The sequence below is a fragment of the Cupressus sempervirens genome, chromosome 7 (genome assembly GCF_028749045.1).
Source record: "Cupressus sempervirens isolate cs-2001-9-10 chromosome 7, ASM2874904v1, whole genome shotgun sequence".
NCBI lineage: Eukaryota > Viridiplantae > Streptophyta > Pinopsida > Cupressales > Cupressaceae > Cupressus > Cupressus sempervirens.
The window spans coordinates 851,265,707-851,280,799 of record NC_143124.1 but is presented as its reverse complement, the minus strand read 5'-3'; the positions used below and the strand labels follow the sequence as shown (position 1 = coordinate 851,280,799).

General features: G+C 36.2%; 1 protein-coding gene across 5 annotated transcripts in view; it reads right to left on the bottom strand.

Moving 5' to 3' along the window:
• Positions 1-15,093, bottom strand: part of LOC149550096 (lysine-specific demethylase JMJ18-like) — a 91,772-nt gene that overhangs the window by 36,227 nt on the left and 40,452 nt on the right. The gene's annotated exons all lie outside the window — the stretch shown is intronic.

The following is a 15,093-nucleotide window of genomic DNA, read 5'->3' as shown; positions in this document are numbered from 1 at the left end:
TTTAGTAGTTTTTTAAAGCTTTTAATGTTTATCTTAGTTTTTAGAAAGTTGGTTTTTATTAATAACCTTGAAATATTACTTCCATTTCGAATGTTAGTTGGCAGTTCATCTTATCTCAGTTTTAGGAAGCTTCACAAAAAAAATCAGCTTTTTTCAAATTGTTTAAAAATTACGAAAAATGACAAAATAGTTTTATTAAAAAACTACCAAAAATGGTAATTTCGGATTTGTATTAAAAATTGTAATTTCTCTCATTGTAAGAGGATTTGGAAGAATAATAAAGAAGAATTCGGAGTTCTAATTTATTTATTTTTGTGTTGTTTCTCTCTTATGTTTCTATTAATTTTTTGAGAAATTTTGGCTACATCATCTGGTATCAGAGCACAAAAGGTCTAAGAAAAGGAGATCCTTGTGGTTGTGCGGTTTTGAGTTTATCTTTGTGCAGGTTGAGAAGAGGAACTAGTTTCCTGAAGACTAGACAGAGAAGATAAAATACCTAAGTTGAGGCAAAGGCAAAGTAGAAGCAAGGTTAATGGACTCATTTGAAGAACTAGATTTGTTGATGAAGTATTTGCATAAGAGAAGAGAAGAAAATAAAATAAAAGAGAAAGAGAGGAAGAGTAAGGAGGAAGAGATGAGGTGATTAGAGAATTACAAGAAAGTTGGCAACAATTAAGAAAGCTAATAGAATTAGAAATGCAAAAATTGTACCTACCAGTCAAGAAGAAGATCACATGGCCTATTAAAAAGATTTTTCAGAAGAGGAAAATACAGGAAAGGAAAAATAAAATATTGCAGGAGGAAGAGATAAAAAATGAAATAGAAAGTATACCTATGATTGTTTCGACATCAAGTACTGAAGAAGACATGGTAAACATAGTCATAGAAGAGTCTTCTTATCATTCTCAAGTATTTGAATCTTATGTTCAGAATGAAAAAGTGGAAGTGCATGTTTATAAGAAGGTTTCTAATGATGATGTTTCAGATTTGTTTTATAATATGGAATATATATATATATATATATATATATATATATATATATATATATATATTTTACAAGGATATAAAAATTTTGGTAATGGAGAATATGTCGATATATTATGTGTTGAAGACATAAATGATTATGGTGCAAAGGTTTATACAAAAGAAATGGAATTTTGGATTTTAAAGGTTGAGAAGATATTGAGTAGAGTATGGATTAAGAAAAATAAGAGGATGAGGGATATAGTGATAGATGCAAAGATAAATGAAAAAATGTCAAAAAATTGGAAGACCAGGAAGAAAGAATAAACTTGCATTCCTCTAAGTCAATAAAATCAATGTTTGATACAATGGACAGAAAAGTTCTAGAAAAGAAGCTATACATGTTCAAAAACAACTTGCAGGAGCTACGTTCTTTCAACCAAAGGAGAATGATGCAGGAGCTTTTAGTAGCTTTCTAAGTAGGAGCTTTTAGTAGTTTTTTAAAGCTTTTAATGTTTTTCTTAGTTTTTCGAAAGTTGGTTTTTACTAATAACCTTGAAATATTACTTCCAATTTCGAATGTTAGTTGGCAGTTCATCTTATCTCAGTTTTAGGAAGCTTTATGAAAAAAATCAGCTTTTTTTGAGTTGTTTTAAAAATTACCAAAAAAGGCAAAAAAAGTTTTATTAAAAAACTGCCAAAAATGGTAATTTCGGATTTGTATTTAAAATTATAATTTCTCTTATTGTAGGAGAAGGATTTGGAAGAATAATAAAGAAGAATTTGGAGTTCTAATTTATTTATTTTTGTGTTCTTTCTCACTTATGTTTCTATTAATTTTTTGACGAATTTTAGCTACATCACAAGGCAACAACAATGGTCCTGAGAATAACATTAATGGTAATAATGGACATGGCAACAATGGGAATGAGGCTGATAACTTTAGACATGTTGCACGCCCAGCTCAAATAGCGAGCTCGAGACCTCTTCTACCCACCTTCCCACCCAAAGATCCCGTTCAAACAGTTAATCAACCGCAGATTACCAAGTTACAGGATCAGTTCAGGAGGGACTAGAAGGCTAGTGGAGCGGTGTTTCAAGTGGATATTTCCCTCAGAGATTACATGGACTTGAGGATGAGACACATGCCCAGATCAGGAGGGAGAAATCAAAACTTTGAGTTGAGAAATAAAATTGAGAAACTTTCTTTACCTTATTATGATGCTTCAGGGAAGATGACTACACGAGTTTGGGTGCAGAAGGTAGATACATACTTCCAGTTGAATCCTATGCCTGAGGAGGCTATCAAGTATGCCGCTATTCATTTGGATGGTCTAGCGCATGAGTGGTGCACAATGGCATGGTAACCCTGGGACATAATCAGATCACATCTTACGAGTTCACTGAGAGACTCATAGAGAGATTTGATACCAAAGATCCCAAGTTACAGTTTAAGGAGTTGGTACAACTCAAGCAGTGGGGATCAGTTGAGACGTATATCAGTGAATTTCAAAGGTTAGTTGTGTTGGTCACAGATATTTCAGAAAGGAGGTTAGTAGTGTTGTTTATGGATGGACTTGCAAATCCCTTGAAGGATTGGGTCAAGGGGCATGACCCAGCTACATTACAGAAGGCTACTAAGAAGGCTGGTGACTTAGCACCTTCTTCTTTTAGGAGCAAATTTCAGCATAGGGATTCATATATGAAAAAGGACAAGGACAAAAAATCTTTTCACAAGGATGCTCAGCCAAAAAGGGATAATAAGTTGGATAATGACACCCTGAATGAGTTGAGGAAGAAGAAACTATGTTTTCATTGCAGAGAGCCTTGGGACTTATAAGTGTTCTCTCAAAGCTAAGGCAAATCTAATGGAGTATTTCTCAGTAGAGGAGTCACAGTCAAAGAGGGAGAATCAGCACTTTGACTCAGACGAGGATAGCATTACAGAGGAGAGCAACATTCCTGAGGATGACAAGTCATTGGCACGATAAACGGGGGCTCAGAAGGCAATCACATTTAAGGTTAAGGGTACTATCCAGGGGCAGAAAGTGATCTCACTCATTGAAATTAGGGCTATACATAATTTCATAGATGCACAATTGGTAGCCAAGAGAGGTTTATTGACTGAGGAGCACGCCGGGTTTAGAGTCATGGTAGCTAATGGTGACAAATTATTATGCACTCGAAAGATATCTAATCTTCACATCAGATTTGGAGATGGCTATGAGTTGGAGGATGAGTTCTATGTAATAGACATGGGAGACTATGATGTCATCCTCAGCATGACATGAATGGCCTCGCTAGTCAAGCTCACACTCAACCTAGCAAAATTGGAGATGAGGTTTCAACATGAGGGCAGAACTATTGTACTTAGAGGACTTCCAGATGGGAGCTACAGAGTAATCTCCTTGAGGAGAATGCAGAGACTGTTTCGGCATGATAATGTAGAGTAGGCGACAAAATGTTTTACTATGCCAACCTCACAGGAACCACAGGTGAAGAATCATCCAGTAGATATCTAGGAGATACTTGATAGGCATGCTAAAGTTTTTGGTGAGATTTTGCATGGGATTAATTAACTCGAGGAGATAGCCAAACCAATTATGATTACTCTCTATCGTCATCCTAAGAAACACAAGGATGAGATAGAAAAGGCAATTAAGGATTTGTTGAAGATGGGGCATATCAGGCCTAGTAAGAGCCCCTTTGCTTCAGCAGTAGTATTGGTAAAGAATAAGGATGAACAGATAAGAACAAATATCCCATCTCATGGATAGATGAGTTGATTGATGAGCTACATGGTGCATGCTTTTTACGAAGATTGATTTACGGTCAGGGTATCATCAGATGAGGATGAGGGTGGAGGACATTGAGAAGACAGTTTTTGGTGTCACTATGGCCACTTCAAGTTTTTGGTTATGCCATTTGGGCTAACCAATGCCCTTGCTACATTCCAGAGTTGCATGAATTAGGCATTCAGGGGGCAGCTTAGGAGATTTGTGCTGATTTTCTTTAATGACATTTTGGTCTTCACTAAGACTTCGGAGGAGCATTTACAACATCTTGAGATGGTGTTGTCCATTTTGGAGAAAGAGTCACTATATGCCAAAGAATCTAAGTGCGAGTTTGGGTTGACTAAGTTACTATACCTGGGGCATATCATTAGCGCAAATGGAGTTCGGGTAGATCTCAAAAAGATTAGAGCTATTGTTGATTGGCCTACTCCTACAAACCTTACACAACTTAAGGGGTTCTTTGGTCTCTGTGGGTTTTATAGGAGATTTATTAAGGGATTTTCACAGACCGTTGCACCCTTAATAGACCTTACCAAGAAAAGGGCCTTTGCATGGACAAGGGCAGCTTAGAGATGCTTTGATCATTTCAAGGTGATGTCATCATGTCCAGTATTAGCTCTACCGGACTTCACGAAGCCATTTGAGCTTCATTGTAATCTGTCAGGTGATGGGATTGGGGCAGTCTTGATGCAGGAGAAGCATCCCATTGCTTTTGAGAGTAGGAAACTCTGTGGAGTGGAGAGGAGCTATTCCATTTATAATCGGGAGATGTTGGCTATTATGCATGCATTGGCCAAGTTTCGATCCTACCTAGTTGGGGGAAGTTTTTTATCAAGACTGATCACAACAGCATCAAATACTTCATGAGTTAGCATGATTTGAATGATAGACAACAGAAGTGGATTACAAAGTTGTAGGCTTATGACTTTGACATTGAGTTTGTCAAAGGTAAAAAGAATGTGGTGGCAAATGCTTTATCCAAGAGACCTCATATCTGTGCTCTAGTTGAGATTACAGAGAATTGGAGAAATAAGATTACGACAGAGTGTGCAAGGGACACTTGGGCTTCTGGAGTGATTGCAGGCACCATATAGGATGATTGTTATGTGGTGATGGACAAATTGATCAAGTTCCAAAGTAGGATATATTTGATTTCTTCATCACAATTTAGGGAGGTAATAATTAAGGCATTTCATGATGCACCTACAGCTGGACATCCAGGGGTCTTTAAGACCTACACGCAGATCCGTGAGCGGTTCACATGGAAAGGGCTCAAGGATGATGTTCAGAAGCATGTCAAGGAGTATGCAATTTGTTAACAAAATAAGGGAAAGCACACATATCTTGCAGGGTTGTTACAGCCTTTGCCCGTTCCGGATAGGAAATGAAAAGTATTTCTATGGACTTCATCACCATGTGGTAGTTGTTCGGCTGATAAAGTTTGCTCACTTCTTTGTTATTCCATTCACTTACACAGCAGCACAGGTGGTCAATCTTTTCTTCAGAGAGATATTCAAGTTATATGGGCTACCTAGTTTCATTGTTAGTGATCGGGAAAGTAAATTTATGAGTGTTTTTTGACAGGAATTGTTTGGGTTGTGTGGTACAGATCTTACACCTAGAACTAGTTATCATCCGCAAACAGACGGTCAGACAGAGATTGTAAACAAATAGATGTAAGGATATCTAAGGAACAATGTGACTGCACAACAGAACGCTTGGATCAAATGGCTACCTCTGGGAGAATAATGTTATAACATCACTTATCATATGTCCATCAAGATGACTCCATTCATGGCACTATACGGTTATGAAGCACTTAGTTTCATGGATCTGGTTTTGGGGGATAGTAGAGTGCCCAAAGCAAAAACTTCTTGCAAGATAGTCAGGATATTTTGAGGGTGCTCAAGGAGAATATACAGCAAGCCCAAAATCAGCGAAAATTGTATGCTGACCAACACCAGATAGAGTGCAACTTTGAGGTTGGGGATATGGTTTATTTGAGGCTACAACCATACAGACAGTCATCACTCAAGAAGAGCGGAGCAGAGAAGTTAAAGCCTAGGTTTTATGAGCCCTACAGAGTGATTCGCAAGGTGGGCAAGGTTGCCTACGAAATTGAGCTTCCAAAGGGCAGTCAGGTGCATAATGTGTTTCATGTGCGAGGCTTAAGAAAGCCATCGGTCAGAGGATTTTCCACCATTAGATGAGGAGGGGAAGCTCGTATTGATTCCTGAGGCTATTCTGGATACCAAGGAGAGGACTCTGTGAAACAAGATGATTAAAGAATATTTAGTCAGATGGAGAGACCTGCCAGACGAAGATGCTACTTGGGAGAGTGAGCAAGTATTATAGCAAATAGGACTGAGATTGCTTGTGGACAAGCAATTTCAAGGGGGGAGCATTGTAATGTCCCCACTTTAGCAGTTGTTCGATTGTGTGACCGTTAGCCTTTTATCTTATTTTATTTTATTTTATTTATCTCACATTGCTTGTGAAAAGTGGTTGACCCTATGAAGTAGGAATAAAAAAGAGCGATTGTAGCTATTGTTAGGCAAGTTGAATATTAGAATAAATTGGATGCGTGAGTTACGAATCTGTTCTTGGCATTAGAGGACGTCTATCCTCTCTTGTGACATTCTAGACATCATTCCCTTGGGGTTTGACCTTTGGAATTCATTGCTATTAGCTTCACTAACAAGCAGCTTCGGTGCATTTCCAAATACAGGCGGATTGGGTGTTTGCTCATACCATTCTCATTCCTTGTCCAATACGTATGCCATTGTGGAGGAATGTTTTTATGAGGGTCTTGGACTGATTGAAGGCATTTTTTACTATACCAACACTGTAGCGCGGCACTATTCATATTACTACTGTAATGGGCACCTTGGAAATGCCCAAGAACTGAACCAACTGCCGATAAAGATTTTAATGTTTTTTGCATAGATTTTGAAACCACATAACATGAACAAGAAGAAAATTTATGCAAACTGAAGATTGAACTACTGCTGAAATAATATTAGTTTTCAAACTAATAAAATTAAATACAAAGCAAACTCACTAATTACTTCAGAATCATAAAATCAAATACATAACAAACTCTTCAACTCACTAATTACAGCCAATCTGCTTGTAGCTGAAAATGCGCCCAAGCTGCCTGTTAATGAAGTTGATAGCAATGAATTCCAAAGGCCAAACCCCAAGGGAATGACATCTAGAATGTCACAAGAGAGGATAGACATCCTCTAATGCCAAGAACAAATTTGTAACTCACACATCCATGTTCTTCTCATATTCCACCATGCCTAACAATAGCTATAACTCCTTTTATTCCTACTTCATAAGGTCGACCACTTTGCACAAGCAATGTGAAATAAATAAAATAAAATAAAAGGCTAACGGTCACACAACCGGACAACTGCTAAAGTGGGGACATTACAGTCCGCCCCCCTTGAAATTGCTTGTCCTCAAGCAATCCAACAACAAAATGACTCCAACCTCCACCAAGATCCCAAATGAAGTAGTATGTGACATCTCTGTGGATATTAAACTAACTGCAAACCAGCATCATCAGGACCAACCACATATCTTACAGCCTAGCACCCAAAACTTGTGATGATGATGTAGAAGTCAGAATGTCACTAGAAAGCAACTCTGTAGAAGATCTATGAAACCTCTTCTTCCCCGTATCCACCCACATAATATATATTGGACTGGAATCCTAATCATCACCAACATGCATTGAAAAAGATGTAGCTATAGGTGAATCATATGCACTCATGCCAACTGTATCAACAATAGGTGTAGCCACATCAAAATATATGGGCATAGGAACAACACTAACTGCCACAACAAAAAACCGAACTGAATCTGTAGTTGATGAAAACTCATAATCATCAACATGTGCACCATCATTAGAACACACATCAACAACTGCATGCATACTGCTAAACTCCTTGTTAGATGGTTCAATTGACACAGAAGTGGCTGCTGATATGGCAGTATCCTTGCATTCTCCTAATCCCACTATTGCTACTTCGCCATCCCCTGACAAAGCCTCATATGTGAACTCCTAACTTTGCACACATGAGTCAACGCCAGATTGTGAATCAATAATACTAGAGCATAAACCCACATCTACTAACTCTGCTAAAACACCCACATCACCAACATCATAACTGGGTAGCTCTATACGTGTCTCGATCCCACCTAAGGAAGCAACTGCCTCCTACACTATAGTAGCACCATAAGATCTCACATACAAATCTCCAATAATAATCTTGTCCTCGAAAGAGCCAAAAGTATTAGTGGTAACAACTGCATCAATTATCTCTGCACTAATTGTAGCAAGAGCTCTGGAAGCCTTAACCTATTGAAGCTTGGTGCCATTATCCTCTATTGCCACTAACACAACCGCATGTCCCTGTGAAATAAGTCCATCATCAACACTGCAGATAGGACTAGCACGTGTCGTACTAAATATAGGTACATTTGCATCAGGGACTCCTGTCGGGAAAACTCAAGCTCCCCTCCCTGCAACCTCAATATCGACCTTCTAAAAGCAGAAACCATATACCTTGCTGCTTTTTCAATTGTCTCTAGATCCGATAAGCTCTCTGTCAATCTTTGTTGATGAAGCCTAAGTTTCTCCATACTTTCCCACAAAGCATTCATCTTCGCACTGACTGACTCCTAGAACTGTCAGTCCTCCTATGTCTGTCCATGGCTAAAAAATGTTAGTGTTGGTCACTCCAAATGTAATAGCAAATCTGACAATAATATAAATTTCCTATCCCACAAGATGGCAGGAAACCACTCTGATACCACTATAATGGGCACCCTAGAAATGCCCAAGAACTAAACCAACTGCTGATAAAAGATTTTAATGTTTTTTGCATAGATTTTGAAACCACATAACATGAACAAGAAGGAATTTATGCAAACTGAAGATTGAACTACTGCTGAAATAATATTAGTTTTCAAACTACTAAAATTAAATACAAAGCAAACTCACTTATTACTCCAGCATCATTAAATCAAGTACATAACAAACTCTTCAACTCACTAATTACACCCAATCTGCTTGTAGCTGGAAATGCATCCAAGCTACCTGTTAATGAAGCTAATAACAATGAATTCCAAAGGCCAAACCCCAAGGGAATGACGTCTAGAATGTCAAAAGAGAGAATAGACGTCCTCTAATGCCAAGAACAGATCCGTAACTCACGCATCCAATTTCTTCTCATATTCATCCTACCTAACAATAGCCACAAGCTCTCCTTTTATTCCTACTTCATAGGGTCAACCACTTTTCACAAGCAATGTGAGATAAATAAAATAAAATAAAAGGCTAATAGTCACACAACCAGACAACTGCTAAAGTGGGGACATTAAAGATAAGTATTAGGTCCGTGGTTGGGAGGTTAATCCCCTGACAATGTTTCCCCTCTTCACAAGACGTCAGGATGTGCATCAGACAAAGACAAGTTAAGCATTCAAACATTTATTAGTAACGGTTAATTTACTTTTACGATGTTTATTCAAGTAAGAAGATATGATGGATTAATTTATATCGTTGAATTCAGTTGTTTCTTTTCATGAAAGCAATCTTTCTCATCAATGTAATTGGTAAATAGTTAGATCGGTCGATCTTCCAACTGAGCATGGAATATATTTATTTGCAAGAGATAAGTTTCTCTGATGAATTGTTGTTTCAGTCTTTCATTTATAAGAATATTAATTATAGCATATCTTCTAATCTTATGTTATTGCCACAGCTAGCAATAGAAAAAAAAGGAAAGATACAGTGGTACCTGATGCACTAAATGATGCAATGGTAATTAATGCCCTAAATGATACAGTGGTATCCGATGCCCTAAATGATGCAGTGGTAATTGATGCCCTGAATGATACAGTGGTATTTGATGCCCTAAATGATAAAGTGGTATCTGATGCCCTAAATGATACAGTGGTATCTAAAGCCCTAAATGATACAGTAGTATCTGATGCCCTAAATGATACAGTGGTATTGACGCCCTAAAAGATACAGTGGTATTTGATGCCCTAGATGATATATTGGTATTTGTCATTACGATAAAGTAGTATAATCATTTGTTCCTTAAGAGGTATTTTATAGGCTAACCTGGGTTTTGCAGAAGCATCCCTAGAGGGGTTTCAGTTTGAATACTACAGTATGTAGATTTTAAATTTTTGGGTAAATTCATTGATGGTATCTTCAATTGGTAGTTATGAGTTTTCCGTTTAAGTAATTGTAACTGTTAATCTCATTCACATGAATATAACTGATATAACTGTCTTCCTATGAACATAAAGTAATAACTGTATATCTTTGATATGTTAGTTGTTAGTTAAGACCCAGGAAAAATGGTTGTTACAACACATTTTCACCAAGCCTCTTGCAAAGTTGAAAATTGAGTACTTCAGGAACAAACTTGGTATGACTAAATTGTAACTCGAGATTAAAATCTTTTATTATGCAACTTAGTCATGAATATTTAATAAAATCAATATTCCAATATTGTGGATGTGTTGTGGCATAAAAGATGACGATTTTTTATGCAGATATGGTCGCTATTATAAGGTGACGATCTTATCAACAGCTTGACCTATTATCATGTGTCAATAAATTGATTGAAACACTTGATGACAGATGTATCAAGGTTGACTACATTAAGATGAAGTCTTGGTGTATCTTGATACAAGTGTTATCGGTCGATCTAGTTCTGAACTAATCAAAGATTGTGATAGATGTATTATATTTGAGATGGATTGAAGACTTTGTTATCCTCAATTGGTTCTAGTGCATTCCCAAGTTTGCACTTTCAATCCTCTGTTCGTCTAAGAGGGGCTGTCAAGATTATAGTCTCTTTCGGATTGAAGGTTCAGAATATTACCTTAATATTAATATATTTATATGTACTTGTGAAATAATATAAATATACAGATATAGAGAGATCTCCACAAAATATATATATATATATATTGGTAAACATGATGGTTATTGAATGTGTCTATTGAAAGTCACCCTTCTGTGATTATTAGTTATATAGAGTCAAGCCCACGGAGGGCCATGACTCTGCATGGCATATGCCACGGAAGAGTCATGTCCCTCCCTGGACATTAACTTCCATCATATATATTCTGTATAACTTCGGTGATTGCTGGATAATGAAATCAATTACAAGGCATTTCGATTACCAGCAGTCATTTAATTCAAATCAAATTATATACAGTTCAGTCATTGCATAAGTTCAATCAAATTCAGTCATTGCATAAGTTCAATCAAATTCAGTCATTGCATATATTCTCAGTTTGAAATAATATAGTTATATTTATATATGACAGTCATCCAAAACTGATATACAAGAATTCTGATTTCCTCTATAAAGATCTGAATATATATTTAACAAATGGTACTTCCATAGCCAGTCATTCACAAAACTACAACCTCTTGCAATCAAAATTTTATCCCAATTTTTATAATAAAAACTTTTATTTTTATTTATATGTTTAATATATTTATTTTATATTTTGTTTCTTTTCAACTCTCTAATATTGTCTTAGACTCTTAATAGATTGTTGGTTCATTTACATATGAGAGGAATTAGAGTACATATTTAACAAATGGTACTTCCATAGCCAATCATTCACAAAACTACAACCTCTTGCAATCAAAATTTTATCCCAATTTTTATAATAAAAACTTTTATTTTTATTTATATGTTTAATATATTTATTTTATATTTTGTTTCTTTTCAATCTCTAATATTGTCTTAGACTCTTAATAGATTGTTGGTTCATTTACATATGAGAGGAATTAGAGTACATAATCCATCCACTCGGTAAACCACAAACAACTACGTACAAGAAAGTTACAGGCATTGGTGTATGTGCATTCAAACTTGCAGCTCCTTACACATAAAAAAGGTAGCTACAAAGACACCACACACAAGTTGGATATTAAGCCACAACATATTGGCTTAGATTCTTCCACCACCCACTTTGCAGCACTATCTATGAGCCAACTAGGAAGCATGAGAGTGTTAGTGACAATGTGGCACTATTTGCAATTCTTCTAATTTACCACTATCTCCATCGTGTATACAGATGGTGATGATATTTTTAACAACCCATATGATATTTGATCACTGATGGATGATCATTGACACAACGTTATTATTTTAACTTCAGTATATATCATGACATTTGAATTTGACTATAAAGATATTGTACATTGCTATGTTATTTGACTATTAATATGGTGGCGTATTTTCAACTTAATTACTGCTGCAAACATGTATATATTTCTGATTTTTAAATGTTTTTTATGAACAAGCCCAAAACTTATCCAACCCCAAAAAGATATCCGATTGAACCCATGAACTAATTGAACCCATATGATACTTGACCGATGATGACTGATTGTTAACAGTAGATATTGCCCAATGTTTCCAACTAGGACTGGACTTGTTTTACCCTAAATTTCAACTACGATTTGGATTTTACTTGCAAATGGCAATTTACATAGCCTTTATAATGGTTGCTACTAGAAGGCTGCCAATTTGCAATGTTAACATATATTACTAGCAAGTAAATCAAATTAATTTAAGAAAACAACAAATAATTCATAATATATTTACCAGTCAACATACTTAGCATCTATTTTTCACTCCTCTCCACACTCAACCCTAAGGAGGACAGGGCGAACTTGTCATAGGCCACAAGAAAACCAATCTACAAGTGGATTCCCTCAAGGTTTCCAAAATACATATATATAGCTATGTTGGGCCTATGCCCTCAGAGTTTCAGAAATACATGCCTTAGCCTATCTCAGGATTCACCTACCTTGTGAGGAATCACTCCAACCAGTCCACACAACCTATCCATCCTCAAAAGGGACTATAGCAAGAGATTAAGGAATAGGCTATGAATATACTAACTTCAATGTATTATGACTGTAATCAACTATATAAACTAGAATTACTATATATGTTTAAATAAAATAGAACATACTGAAATGTGTGTGTGTATTTTTGATTTCATTACTATAACTGATATTATATATATATATATATATATATATATTGACCCCGTATTTCTAATAGTATTCTGATATTATTATCTGTAGATCATTATTGATTTATAAATAAGTTACATCATATCAGTAAGCTGTCAGACGATGCTTGCCAGCCTAGGTTGCTGATTCTGATGCAGATATGGATGCAGATAATGCAGATTTTTTTCTTGGATTTTGGATGTGTTTGGATGCATCTCATATATATACACATACTATCATTTATGTATGCAAAGAAATGCAAGAAATATCAAATATACAGAAAAAACTATTCCATAGCATGATACTTCACCATTGATAGTTCAACTTCAAACTTCACAAACACAAAGTGACAAATATACAAATTGAAACACATGCTAAACTTGTCACTTAAGTGACATTTGGCATCTAAAAGGCCTTTGGGCTGCAGGTTTTCTCCCGATGCGCCCGGATGCTCCCAGGAAGCGCATCCAGGGCCTGTGGTTTCTTGTTGGATACACTGCGGTGCATCCACCAAGAACCCACAGGCCCAGAATGCACTTCCTGGGAGAACACATGCAACATCCTAATGCATCTGGAAGCATCAGAACCAGCATCTGCGATTTTTGCAGAGAATCATTATCTTAGCTGAGTGCCACCAATAGAATATGATTTATTTTTCTTTTCAAATCTCATCCTACTGATGAGTATCAAACTTAGTTTCTAATCTCCAATCATTCAATGCTTGCTAGCAGTATTATATACTTTACTTGCTATGACGAACAGAAGTGATATACATATGTATATATATATATATATATAGATGTGTGTGTATACACACACACACGTGTGTGTGAATATGAAGTGCATCCAGGGCCTGTGGTTTCTTGTTGGATACACTGTGGTGCATCCACCAAGAACCCACAGGCCCAGGATGCACTTCCTGGGAGAACACATGCAACATCCTAATGTATCCGGAAGCATCAGAACCAGCATCTGCGATTTTTGCAGAGAATCATTATCTTAGCTGAGTGCCAACAATAGAATATGATTTATTTTTCTTTTCAAATCTCATCCTACTGATGACTATCAAACTTAGTTTCTAATCTCCAACCATTCAATGCTTGCTAGCAGTATTATATGCTTTACTTGCTATGACGAACAGAAGTGATATACATATGTATGTGTATATATATATATATATATATGAAAATATATATATATATATATAGATGTGTGTGAATATGAAGTGCATCCAGGGCCTGTGGTTTCTTGTTGGATACACTGCAGTGCATCCACCAAGAACCCACAGGCCCAGGATGCACTTCCTGGGAGAACACATGCAACATCCTAATGCATCCGGAAGAATCAGAACCAGCATCTGCAATTTTTGCAGAGAATCATTATCTTAGCTGAGTGCCACCAATAGAATATGATTTATTTTTCTTTTCAAATCTCATCCTACTGATGACTATCAAATTTAGTTTCTAATCTCCAACCATTCAATGCTTGCTAGCAGTATTATATGCTTTAATTGCTATGATGAACAGAAGTGATATATATATATATATATAGATATGTGTGTGTGTGTGTACACACATATATCTATCTATATATACATGTGTGTGTGTGTGTGTGTGTGTGTGTGTGTGAATATATATATACATATATCTACATATACGTGTGTGAATATATCTATATCTATATATACCCTCACTCATCGAAAAGGTTGCATCCTTTCATATATATATATATATATATACACACACACACACACCCTTGCTCATTGAAAAGCTTGCATCCTTTCATTATTGATAGGACACATCATTTTCCAACATTCCTCTTCATAACAGATAGTGATTAGTTCATAACTGTTCTTAATTAGTAATTGATTTATTGGTTTAGTCGGCATCTTAATAGCTAATCAATTTATTGGTCTGATCAATATTCTATTGACTAGTCAATCTATTTAATTTAAATTAATCACACCATAAGTCAACCTTTCTAATCAATTGTGAAGTCAGTAGTATGTTTTGATTGGCTCTTGCATATGGTTTTCACAATATCTCCTCAGGTCGGGTTATCTCTCAATTCAGTTTTGACCATTTTGCTGTTATTAGATTTTGATAACAGATCAGTACCGCCGATTGATTGGAATAGCAACGATATGTAGTGACAGATGACTCTTGTTAGAATGGGGTTGCCGTTGCACCAAAAGATCGATCTATCAATGCCCAATACAACCACTCAACTTATAGTAATCAGGAGGCAGTTAAGCCCTTG